We start from the raw sequence: 14,132 nt of genomic DNA, 5'->3' as shown, positions 1-14,132 counted from the left end.
TTATTGCCACAAGCACTATTGCAGTTAAAGATCTGAGAGTTGGTTTGTTCTCTTTCTTTCCAGTTGAATGCCAGGACTGTTTCCATTTGTCTTCTAGTTATGAGGAAGCCTTGCATCCCTCAGGGTTTGGGCATCTTGTTGGCTGCATTAATTGTGGGTAGTCTTTTTAGCTCCAGTAGCCCAGAAGCCATGAGATTGAAGAAACCTAGATGTGACTTTTCTTGGCAATGCACAGGGATTAGGTTTCACTTCCCCAGAAGTTCCTCAGTTCTTTGTGAATAAAAATAGACCATTTTTCGATCAATATTCATGCATTCCATTTATTTTCCTGTCTTGAGCTTCAGTTGGTTTTGTTGTCTACTAGAACCCATCCATGTGCTTTCTTTATCCTCTGTTTTGTTTTTGTTTTTTCTCTGGGTTATTCTTTAAATTTTTTAGCAGCTATGTGACTTTAGGCAGTTTATTTCATCTTTTTGCATCTCCATTGGCTCCACTGTCAAATGGGATTTACTCAGAGAATAAGCATTACAATGACATTTACTCATAAAACATGAGTATTTAAAAATATACAAACAAATAAAAGCATTAAGGTGTCTGATAATGAAAATGTCAGCTCTTTCCTCTTCTATTAGCAGATTAGGTGAGGCCTTTTTAATGGAATGATTATTAGGTTGAGATTACTTCTAAACATGAATGGGAGCCCCTAAAAGCTTTTAAGTGGGGTGTGTAGGCGTGTGAGAATTTTGCAAGACTATTTCCCCTTCTTTTTATTCCTTATGGCTTCTTCAGAGCCTAACTTCTTTCTGATAGCAGTTGGACTTTTTATTCACAGTACTGATAGCTTTTATAATATTACATTTATTAATATAAGTACTTGATTAATATCTATCTCCCTCTTTGAAAAGGTCATTCTGAAGACAGAGCAACTGATCAGAAGGTAGTTGCAGGAGTCCTAGTAATAATTGGTGTGTCCTCATTGAAGTTGAAATGCAAGGGAATAGATGGATTCAAGAGAGATTTAGAAGGTACACTTAACTGAAGGAAGAATGGGTTAGGGAAGGTTTTTAGGTAAGCTCAGTGTGAGATATTTAGTAGATGTTCGGATATTGGATTATGGAGTTTAAGGAATGGTCTGAAGAAAAGATCTTAAAGAAAGTCTTTACCATCATCTCTGTGTAGAGAACCTCTGCAACCACATGTGTGAACAATATTCTCAATGAACATATAAAAGATTAAAAGAGCTTGCCAACTTGTTTTTAAAAGGGCATGCAGATTTTTTCCTATAAAATCACTGGTGGATTATAAACTCACCAGTAAAGGGACTCTATATTAAACCATTTGGATCTCTGTGACGATTAGCATAATGCCTTTGGGTGGTAGGTTCTCCAAAAATGTTTGAATAAGATAATTAGTATCTCTTTCATTCCAAGAAAATTCATCATCTTTGATCCCACATGGAACTCAAGTCTCTAATCATTTATTCCACTTTTAATTTTAAAAATGTCACTCTATTCTGATTTGAGGGGCAGAGGTGGGCACACATCATGCACCTGAACCTGCCTCTGGTCACAAAGATGTGCAGAGAGATGAATGCTGCTGGTAAAGCACATCTCTAAGAGAGTGAGTGTTTCCACAGTTTTCTTATCTTAGTAACTGATAAACAAGCAGGCTAAATGTTGAGTTTATCAGTTAATACATTGGCTGGTGGAACTTAATAGACTCTCAAAGTAAATCATAGCTTTCTGGGGTAGGGGGAACTATACAAAATGGTTAACATTATGGGCTTTGATATCAGAACTGAATTTGGAGTCTGTTTCTTACTCTCTGTTACTTGACATTTCAAAAACTTTGTTTCTTTATATGAAAGATGATCTAATACCAAATTCATTATGTTGGTGTGTGGATTACATGAGGACTCAGAAGAAGCATTTAATGTAGTGCCCGTCACAGAGTTTGCTTACTGTAAGTGTTAGCCATCGTTGTTGTTGTCATCATCATCATGATTATCGTAATTTTATCATATTTTCTAATTACTTACTACTAGCATAGAGAGTCTCTATTATTTTTATTAATACCTGCCAAGTTTATTACTGAATAGTAACAAATTTCTCCAATATCTGTACCTGTTATTCCTTTTTATCATATTGTTTTAGCTAGAACTTTCAGTATAATGCTGAATAGTAGTAATTATTATGGACATCTTATCTTGTTTCTTGCTTCAGTGGGATTGATTTTAAAAATTTATCTGGGATTGCAAACTCGTACAACCTCTGTGGAAAGTAATATGGAGCTACCTCAAAGAACTACAAGTAGAACTACCATTTGATCCAGCAATCCCATTATTGGGCATTTACCCAAAGGAACAAAAGGCATTCTATAAAAAAGACATCTGCCCTAGAATGTTTATAGCAGCACAATTCATAATTGCAAAGATGTGGCATCAACCCAAGTGCTTATCAATACATGAGTAGAATAATAAAATGTGGTATATATATATACACCATGGAGTTCTACTCAGCCACAAAAAACAAAGGTGATCTAGCACCTCTTATGTTATCCTGGATAGAGCTGGAGCCCATTCTACTAAGTGAAGTATCACAAGAATGGAAAAACAAGCACTACATGTACTCACCATCAAATTGGTATTAACTGATCAACACTTATGTGCATATATAGTAATAATATTCATCGGGTGTTGGGCAGGTGGGAGGGGGAAGGAGGGGATGGTTATATACACACCTAATGGGTGTGGTGTGCAATGTCTAGGGGATGGACACGTTTGAAGCTCTGACTCAGGTGGGGCAAAGGCAATATATGTAATCTAAACATTTGTACCCCCGTAATAGGCTGAAATAAAAAAAAAGATTTATCATTAAGTATGATATTTGCTCTAGTTTTTTCACAGATGTAACATCATTACTAATTTTTTTGTCTTTATTTTTATTTTTTATAAGTAATAATAAGTAAAATACTCTTAATAATAAGATACAGATTGATAACAAATTAAAATATTCAGCAAACAGAAAAATTTGTGTAATATTTTCAGACCAAATTTTTAGGTGACAAAATTAGAATAGACTTATATGTGTAACCAGAGTTTCTGAAGGTAAACTTATGCTTCTCCTTTATGAAACCATTTATTCAAATGCAACCTGGCTGAAATTTCCTAAATGAGAATAATTTATACTTGTCACTTCCCTTACTTATATAATTAGGGCACATCTATTTTCTATGAGACAAAGTTTTTGTTTTTTTTTAAATATATATTTTTCTGAGAGCAAAGATTGTTTAACAATGTATTTAAACCAATTTTGTGGGGATGAGCTATGTCTAAGCTTGTATATCCTTCTGCCTATACTACTAGAGAAAATGCTTTCAGGAAGGCACCCATGCATATAATGAGTAACAAAGTGGAACTTCTCTCAACATATATTTTGGCATCTTATTTCCTAGATGAAGAAAGTCTGTAACACAATATCTAGATGCTTTTTGTAGTCATGTAAGTAAAACGTAAGCACAATTTTCAGGTTGATTAATTAAGCTTAGAGATCTCTAAAAGCTGGAAGAAACTTTAAAGAGATTCATGGGGCTTTCCTGAATCTTCAAAAATGTCCTTTAAAACCAATCCTAAAGACAATGCATAGGGTGAGGCTGCTTTGGCCGCCACGGTCGGTGGTGATTGTCAGTGGGATGAGCTGGCTCTGGCCTTCTCCCACACATCCATGTTCCGCTTTTCTGACATCGCCCACCATCTCCTGTCTGTGATGGCTCTGAAACATCAGCTGTGGCATGGAAGAATACTATTTCAAGCTGGCTTACTGCTATGCCTCACTGCTTTGGTGGAGAAATTTTATCCTATATACTGCTTGCAGAGCCTCCATTGAGGTTTCTTGCAAACCACACTAATATATTACTGAAATCTTCAGTCTGGTATATTATATTTTTTTGCCCGTGCGACCTAGTTGCCCAGGGCTATTCACTTTTACCATGTTCTTTCTTTTAATCTTAGTTGGTCTGAACACATTGATAGTAGGTATCTTAATGATTCAAAAAGAAAGGTATTATCTTAATTTTAAAATTTTCCCTCTATGTCTTCTTTATAGTGGGTACTTTCTTAGTTTGCTAGTTGAATTTCTCTTACTAGTTTTCATATGGTTATATTTTAGTCTACATGACTCACCTGGAAATTCCAGGCTTTCACCCACCACCTGGCATTTGAGTGCTTCTCCTGTGGGGCTAGAACTGGTCACAGGATCCAAAAACATCATTGCAGCTTGTTCCTTTTTGGCAAGCTTCACCTACTGACAGGGAGGTCAATTTGCACACCCTTTTACAGCATTTACCAACCCAGTCATACAGGGTGTGGTTGATTCTTACCCACAAGCACCACCTACTGTCTCAGAGATTTAACTGGGCATGCCAATACAATTCACACTGTTAGGAAGACCACAGGGCTGGGGAAAGAGAAAGTATTTCAAAGACCTCCATCCTCCCTCATCAAAGAGAGACAGAGATAGGGAATCTGCCTACACACATAGCTCACCACTGCTATAGCCTACAAACAAGTAGCAACTGAGGAAACCACCACACTAAGGATATCTATAACCACGGCATCCATCCAGAACCTAGATCTCCATCAAAGCACCCACAAGCAAAGCCAAAAATATGCTACAGAACTTCTTTATAAATGTGTGTTGGGGGAAGCCCCATCTAAACAAAAGAAAATCCAAAAATAAGAAGCAATAGCTGCCCCAGATGAGAAGGAATCAGGGAAAGAGCTCCAGAAGTATGAAAAGTCAGAGCAAAAGGACACCCCCAAGAGGGAACACCCACTCTCTAATAATGGATACCAACCAAATGAAAATATTGAAAAGACAGATGAAGAATTCCAAATGTGGATTGTAAGGAAGCTCAATGAAATCCAAGAGAGAATGGAAAACCAACTCAAAGAAAACAAAAAAACAATTCAGGAAGTGAATGAAAAATTCACTAAAGAGATTGACATTAAAAAAAATAGAATTTCTGGAAATGAAAAATTCATTTAAGGAAATACAAAACACAGTGGAAAGTTTTAAAAATACACTAGATAAGGTAGAAGACAGAATCCCAGAGCTTGAAGACAACTCTTTTGAATTAAATCAGTCAGTCAAAAATAAAGAACAGAAAATTAGGAATGAACAAAGCCTACAAGAAATATGAGATTATGTAAAAGGGCCAAATATAAAAATCATAGGCATCTCTGAGGGTAAAGAAGAAAATGCACAAGGGCTGGAAAACCTATATGAGGGAACAATTGCGGAAAACTTCCCTAGTCTCGGTAGAGTTTTAGACATCCAGGTACAAGAGACTCAATGAACACTGGGGAAATTCATTGCAAAGAGGCAATCACCAAGACACATAGTCATCAGACTGGCCAAAGTCAACATGAAGAAGGAACTTCTGTGAGCCATGAGGTGAAAACATCAAGTAACTTACAAAGGAAAACCCATCAGGCTAACTGCAGACTTCTCAACTGAGACCTTATAAGCCAGAAGGGATTGGGGCCCCATCTTCAGTCTTCTTAAACAGAACAACTGCCAGCCTAGAATTTTGTATCCTGCAAAACTAAGTTTCATATATGAAAGAGAAATAAAAACTTTTCTGGACAAGCAAACACTGAGGGAATTTGTCAAGACCAGACCTGCCCTGCAGGAAATGCTCAGAACCACATAATACGTGGATCAGCACAATAGACACCCATCAGGGTAAAACTACCCAAAAGCTAAAGCTCAGAGCTCATACAAAACAATAGCACAACTACTCAACAGGAGGAACTGAACAGCATCCCACATACCAATTCTATCAATCAACATAAATGGTTTGAATGCCCCACTCAAGAGATATACGCTGGCTAAATAGATGAAAAAATACAACCTAAGTATCTGCTGTCTCCAGGAAACACATCTAACCCACAAGGACTCATACAGACTCAAGGTGAAGGGATGGAAAAATAATTTTACTTTAAATGACAGCTAATTACCTTCATGTGAAGATGCTCAGTTCTAATGAGTATTGTCTTTGGGCATTTGATAATAATTGGCTAACCAATAACAAAGTGAGAAACCAAAATCTCATATGGTAGTCCATTTGAATGAAGAATGATGACATTAAATCTAGTTCTTTATTGGTAAAATAAAAAACAACAAAGAAATGGTATTAAATGATGCTAGTTTTTCTTGCTTTATTTTGTGGCTGAAAAGTCCAGTTATAACATTAAAACTCTGTGACATGATTTCTTCTACCAAAACCATGAACCTGTTACTGGTATAAGGTATTTTTGGGTGGCTTGGAAGTACTAAAATTATGTTGAAGTTAGAAGTTTTTGTCTAAAAAAAACTTTTAACAAATATAAACACCATCAGACACTGTACTTGTTTTAAAAAAGAAAGACTGGGAGTGGGGAACTTTTGATAGCCTTAGAATGCTAAGAATTTTATTTTTAATATTGTGATAAAAACATTAAATATTTAAGTGTTCTGTATTATATTTAATACTCTTATAGTTAAAAACTTTTTAAAATTAACATGTTATTGTTGATTAGACTTGAAGTTTGGGTTCAATTGTAGTTGAAATGGCAGGAATGTTGTTTTATAATTGTATTAAAGATGAATTTATTAAAATCAGTTATTTAGCATGAAGAAAAAAGACACAGAATACTTTTATTTCCTACCAGATTGGTAATATACTAGTAAAGGCATTTTGTTTGTGAGTGTACTGAATTTTTTACCACTCACGGTAATTGTGTTGTAAGTACCTGAGAACCATATTGTACTTACTGACCTACTAGAGGGCTAGATTCCCAAATCACATGTAGTGAGATACAGTAAAAAGTTGAATCTTTGAGATACGAATCTGAAAAACTTTAAGAGGAAAACTTGTTGGCCTTTGCTCTGTGGATTGGGGTAGGACTGCAGCTTTTTCCTGTGGTGTTTGGCTTGGGTCAAACTGTTAATGTCTAGAAGTTTTCTATCTTGTCAGGCTACCCTTTTCCTTCCTTGGCTATAGAGCAGGCTTTTCTTGAGACTTTTTTTTTTTTTTATCTGTGCCTGTTGGTGTTGCAGAGTTTCCAACTACTCCAAGTTGGGAATATATGAACAAAAAAGGAAACCCAGGGAATTTACCACCATGTTGTTTTTCAGGGTCTGCGGTCCCTAGCTGCTCTGCTATCTTCTCTCCACCTTTCAGAATCTTCTTATATTCATTTTATATATAACATCCAGGGCTTTTAGTTGTACTTACTGGAAGGAATAGGGGAAAGTACCTCTACCCCATTATGCCATACGTGGAAGTTCCAGAATGCTTCTTTTTAAATACATCAAATTTATGGATTTATGTTTACTTGAAAATGAAATAAATGTGAATATTGCAATTATGAACATTTACATATTCTGACATTAACAATTAGTATTTATAATGACAACTTTAGGGACTTTCAATGAAATACACATTACAAAATTAAGGCTTCTGTTAGCCATCAAATATATGACAGACTAGAATTCAACATTTTATTTCAAATTGTAGATGATCACTTGCCTAGAAAAAATTACTAACATCCATTTTTCTATAACGAATGTAACATTTTTGTTTTGGATGCAATTATTGCTTTTGGAGTAATAGACACTGAATATAAAATCTCTGTTCTGTTTCAAGTACATTATCATTTTAATGTCACTCAATGATAAAGAATGCTTGTACCTGTAACAAAGGAAGAAGACAAAACGATATAAAAAACAAGCATTTTTTGCTCCTACTGGAACTGACTAAAGATCAATTTATAACAGATCATGAATTAGCACATTCTAATAAAACTTGCTCCTGTCTGAACTGGCTAAATTTTTTTTTGAGAACAAAATCTCTTTAGAAGCTGTAGTTTATAAGATGTTTCTGTTCCTGAAAAGGTTATTCCAATAGAAAGGCTACATCTGCACAAAAGGAAACAAAAATGAATATGTTCAAGTAAAAATGGTACAAGGGATAACTTGAAATGTTCATGTTTAATAATTGAAGCCAAATTTCTCTCAATCAAATTTACAGTTCTGAAACTTGGGCACAACTTACCCAGTGTTTTCTAAGATTGAAGTAAAAGAAAGTAACTATTTAATTGAAAAATAAAACAGCCAGGAAAACAAAACAAAACAAAAAACTTGAATGTTACATGACTGTTTCTAGAGAATGAATAGGAAGGAGTCAATTTTTCCTGTCATGCCCACTCAGATGACTCATGTTTCCATTTCATTCTCTCTTTTTGATATCTGAGATTTTAGGCTCACTTTTAGTGTAGCTACTTATAACTCAGAATCTGTGTTGCATTATCCTGATAGCTAAAATTCCATTATGTATTCTAACCCCTCAAATTAGTTTTTGCTTATTCTTTCCTTTCACAAAAATCACTAAAATAATGTGGGCACTGAGCTATGAATATAGTACAGAAATCCCCAAAACTATATGCCTGACTATTCACTGAATTTCTCTTTGTACTATAAATATTAATATATCAGAAAATAATAAACTCATAATTTTCAGGGATGATAGTTTTTAATGCTAAAACTAGTTCTTATGGTAAATTTTCTTTCTATATCCTCCATTTTACTTTAACTGACCAGGCTATCATTTTATGTGTCATTTAAAATCATAATTATCAATAATCTCTAAGTATATTTCCTGTGGTTAATTATGTAAACATCTTTTTATTTCTTATGTTGAGTCTGTAATATCTTATTGAATAATATAAAAAGGCTTGTTTTCCCACTTACCTTAAAGCATGGTTCTGGAAAATACGTGTCTTTGTAGCCTGATATTAATGATTTGAGAGTTGTAAAGGTTTGTATTATTAGGAATTTGTCACTTAGGTAAATCTGTTGGTTTTATCATCTCATTTGATTTAAGAATTGAATCCCTATAACAATTTATTCTCCCCCTTCTCTATAATCTATCTTAATATCTTAGTAGTTCTGTTCTATGATTGAGACTTGACTGATAAAATAATCTTCACATCATCTCATACCTTCAAATATGTTGGTTCTCAAATTATAAGGTAAACTCAAGACTCACCAAGGGTTCCTGTGAAATATGAGGATTACCAGTCTTCATCTTCAGAAATAAAATTCTGATTCACTGGGTCTGGTGTGCAGCCTAAGAATCTACATTTTCACAGGCATCAGATTCAGGTGATGCAAGCACCGTGATTTAAACAAACACATTTGAAATGTATTTCACTGAAATTAAAGTTTTCCAATAATGGAATTTTCTTTCCATTACTGGTGGTATTAAAGCCAAATCTATTTGATTTTGTCCAAAAATCACTTATCATTCACCTGACATGTTAGAAACATGCTCCCCGGTGGGAATGAATATCTAGATATCTAGTGAAGTCACGGTATGCAGTGTAGAGAAGCATGTGTGTTGGGGTCTTATTAAATGCTATTATACCTCTTTGTATTCCTCAATAGTGGCTTTTTGGCAATGCTTTGAGAAACCCTGTGATATTTTGGAGCAGGTGCAGGTGTAAAGGAAAGTCCAAGTTAGCGAGACATTATGATTCTGCAATTACCTTCCGCAGGCTTCAGCCAGGGCAGTTTTTCTATTCTCTCTATATAGTTGGGATTTTCTTTCTCATGAGGTGTTTTTTTTTTTTTTTTTAAGAAAATGTACTACTTAACAAATATTTGAACATGAAAGTCTTCACTGTAATATAAGCACATTATGTTTTATATAAAATGTATTAACAAATATTGATTTAATGGACAATGAATATGTTGGTTCATATCTTACCATTAGAGAGTCCCAGTATTAAGGCAAATAGGTAACTAGAGACCATTTGAGATAACCCATTTATATCATAGATGAACAAACCAAAGCCCAAAGATGTTGAGTGAAGGTTTCACTGGTAATTTTTTTGGTAGATCTAAGTTTAGTTTTCTAGTTCACTGCTCTTTCCATGTGTCATAACTGACATATTGTGAGAGAATTAATAAAATATTGGATCTGCATAACATTCCAGGAAATTTTCAATGTTTATTATTTTTTATAATTATATTACCTTTAATATAATTACTTTGTTATATTAAGAATTTCCTCACATTTTCTGATATGAGGTTTTTTTATTCTTTAGGTTAATCAAGTAAAAATAAGATTATTCTGAAATTTTGATGGATTTTGAATTTTGATTCAGATAAAGGAGTATTTCAGATAGCTCGATATCAAAACTCATTTTCAATTGTATTAGAAGATGAAATAATCAAAGCTTACATCCTGGCTTTTTAAAAAAATGCTGAGAATGTTTGTATTTTATTTATTTCTACAGCTGGATTATGATGGCACCATTACTATAGAGGAGCAGATTGTCCTTGTGCTAAAAGCTAAAGTACAATGTGAACTCAACATCACAGCTCAACTCCAGGAGGGAGGTAAAGATGCTCAGAAAATTGTGTTTCCTTGTGTCTCCCACCCCTTCTCCCAAAGACTGCAAATTTCCCTCTTTATTTTGTCTTAGGAAGGTCCTTGTTGGTGATTCCATGTTTCCATGTGGAGAGGAGTGTAGCAGAATAACACTCTTTTAATCCCTTTACCCCACTTGCTCATCTCTCCCTATGGAAGGAGTGGGACTTGCTCCATTACTGAATTTGAGAATAGCAATTGATCATGTGCACATCAGTCTCTTCCTCAGACCTCTCCTTGGGATTTGTCTACCTGTAGAGAGTGTGCATACCGGTCTGCCCTTGACCCTGCAGTTAAGTTCGGAGGGGCAGGCTCTATCCCTGTGGATACTGTCTGCAGATTTAGGTGGAAAGTTGAATTCAGAGCAGTAAATAAGCAAGCCCACAGCTATGCCATATTCTCGAAAAACCTTTTTTTTGTTAATAAAATGATAATTTTATCTCCATTGGCCTGACTATACAATCTTTGTTAGTTCTAAATTCAAGTGAGAAGTGGAGTGTTGTTTACTGAGCTCTCTGAATTCCCTACTAAATGCAGCAATGTTCCTGAAATTACATCCTTATAATAAAATATGTAGTTTGAAGGCTGGGGGCGGTGGCTCACGCCTGTAATCCTAGCCCTCTGGGAGGCCGAGGCAGGTGGATTGTTTGAGCTCAGGAGTTCAAGACCATCCTGAGCAAGAATGAGACCCCATCTCTACTAAAAATAGAAAGAAATTATCTGGCCAACTAAAATATATATAGAAAAAATTAGCCTGGCATGGTGGCGCATGCCTGTAGTCCCAGCTACTCGGGAGGCTGAGGCAGTAGGATCGCTTAAGCCCAGGAGTTTGAGGTTGCTGTGAGCTAGGCTGACGCCATGGCACTCACTCTAGCCCGGGCAACAAAGCGAGACTCTGTCTCAAAAAAAAAAAAAGATAAAATAAATGTAGTTTGATATCTGCTTCATGCTAGTCTCTAAATACTATAAAAATTGTGATTGATTTTCTCAATTGGTTATGATCAGAGAATATAGTCTACATGATACTGATTTTTAAAAATGTATTGAGATTAATGGCTTATACTGTAGCCAATTTTGGTAAATGTTCCATATGGTCTTCAAAGGAATTTATGTTCTCCAGTTTCTGAGTACAGTGTTTTATAGTGTCCACTAGATTAAGCTTATTAGTTGTGTGGTTCATATATTCTATATGCATAATGATTTTTTATGTGCTTGACCTTTTATTTACTGAGATATATATATACATATATATATACCTTAAAATGTACTACTATGATGATGAATTTGTCAATAAAAATTGACAAATTCATTGGATATTTTTACTACATGTATTTTGAACATATGTCACTAGGTATATACAAGTTTAGAAACAGTATATTTCCTGATGAATTAAGCATTTTGTTGATATGGAATAGCCCTCTTTAGGATACATTTGTTTTAAATATTAAAATGTGTATAATTTTAACTTATATTAAAAATTAAAATATTGAATAAACAATACTAGTTTCTTTCTCTGTTGGTTAGTATTTGCCTTGTATATCTTTTCTAATTCTTTAAAAATGTTTTAATTGTGATAAAATGCACATAACATTAAATTTACCATCTTAGCTATTTTTAATTGTACTGTTCAGTAATGCTAAGTATATTCACATTGTTGTGCAACCAATCTCCATTAAACAACTCCTCATATTATCCCATTCTTTTATTAAACTTTTCTGTATACTTATATTGAGGAGTATCTTTTATAAACAGGACATGTGGACTTTTTATTATTATCTATTCTGACAATCTTTGTCTATTATTAATAACTGGAGAGTTTAGCCTAATTGCATTAATTATAATTACTAAAATATAGTTTTGTTTTGTTTCTTTGAGACAAGGTCTCACTCTGCCACCATGGCTGGAATTCAGTGTTGTGACCATAGCTCACTGTAGCCTTGAACTCCTGGGCTCAAGCAATCCTCATGCCTCAGCCTCCCAAGTAGCTGGGACTACAGGTGCATACCACCATGCCTGGCTAATTTTTTATTTTTTAAATTTTTGTGGAGATGGAGTCTCACTATGTTGACTTGGCTGGTCTTGAATTCCTGGCCTCAAGCAATCCTCCCCCCTCTACCTCCCAAAGTGCTGGGATTACAGGTGCGAGCCACCACAGCTAGCTTACAGTATTTAAATTTAATTCTCTTATCTTATTTGGGTTTCCCATTTCATTCACCAGCTCTTTTTATGTGACCTCTTCCACTCCTCTCACTCCAACCTTCTTTTGGATGGATGGAGACTTTTTCTTATTTCATTCCCCCTCCCTGACAACTAGTTTGGAAGATATACATTTAATTCTTTTAGTGGTTATCCTAATTTTTTTTCATATATATTTAATTTAAGAAAGTTCAAAGTTTATAAATAACTTTCTCCTTCCAAAAAATATAAGCAGTTTGAGATACTTTAATTGCTTCCAAATTATATGCTATTGTCCTACAAGGTTTTAGTTTTATCTTAATTTTATATTATTATACTTTTTCTTATTTCTGAAATACGTCTTTATTTTATTAATAAAAAATTTATTTACATTAGAATGTTCTTGTAGTGCTCTCAGGTTTTTTTTTTTTTTAATCTGAAAAATGTCTTTATTTCAGTCTCAATCTTGAAAAATACTTTTTCTGGTCATATGAACCTTGGTTAAAAATTATTTACTTTTATTACCTGAAGATATTATTGCATGTTTTTCCTAACTTTCATTGCTATTATTGATAAATCAGTTCTCAGTGTTTGTTGCTGACTAGCTCTTTTTCTCTCTGGCTCTTTTTAAGAACTTCTCTTTGATTTTGACTTTCTGCATTGTTACTCTGTGTCTAGGTATAGATGTATTGGATTTCCTGAATATGAAAAAATCTATCTTTATTCAGTGATGGGAACGTTATTTTGTCTTTGAAAATGTGCTCTCCTTCATTTTGTCTGTTATCTCCTCCTGGAACTTTAAATAGACAAATATGAGACCTTCTCATAATACCCTTTGTGTGTCCATGTCTTAAATATTTTCTTTTCCTTTGTTCTACTGCTGTTGTGGTAATTTATTCAAATATATTTTCTAGTTTTCCAACTCTTTGTTCAGCTTTGTCTAAGGCTGTTTGATATATCCATTAGTTAATTTTGATTATTATTCTTTTTATTTTCTGAAATCTACATATTGAATTTTGATAGTCCCTTGTAATTTCAATATTCTTTCAATCTCTTCTTACATTCCTAGACATGTTTTATATTCTGCATTTGATAATTCTAATATCCACAGACTTTGCTGGCCAATGCTCACTACCACACATGGTGGCTTATTTCCTTACGTGTCTAATGGTTTATGATGAGGAACTCATAAAGTCCTCATTTAAAGTGCATTCATCCAGAGAAAATTTGTGTTTCCTTCTGCAAGGTTCCTAGAGGAACTATTGATCTAAATCCACCTTAAACTAAATTTAGACCACACATGAGTGTGGGTATGTAGTTAGAAATTTTTAGAGAAGAATTTTTTCTCCACTATTTTCTATTCTAACTCTAAATGTAGCCAAAAGTGAAACAAGGAAATCTCTTTCTGAAGGATGGTTTTGTTTCTTGTCCACCCACTAAGAGAGGGATCATTTTTTAGGGATACTAACCATATATAGGTG

General features: G+C 34.3%; 1 protein-coding gene across 1 annotated transcript in view; it reads left to right on the top strand.

Annotated features, from left to right (window-relative positions):
* PTH2R (parathyroid hormone 2 receptor) overlaps positions 1 to 14,132 on the top strand; it is a 101,565-nt gene that overhangs the window by 34,237 nt on the left and 53,196 nt on the right. Inside the window, exon 2 of the mRNA XM_045560149.1 lies at positions 10,343 to 10,445. The gene's annotated coding sequence lies outside the window, so the exon portion shown is untranslated. The remainder of the gene's footprint in view (positions 1 to 10,342; positions 10,446 to 14,132) is intronic.

Source organism: Lemur catta, chromosome 8 (genome assembly GCF_020740605.2).
Source record: "Lemur catta isolate mLemCat1 chromosome 8, mLemCat1.pri, whole genome shotgun sequence".
NCBI classification, from domain to species: Eukaryota; Metazoa; Chordata; class Mammalia; order Primates; family Lemuridae; genus Lemur; species Lemur catta.
Note: the sequence above shows the minus strand (reverse complement) of the source record. Positions and strands in the feature narration are given on the sequence as shown.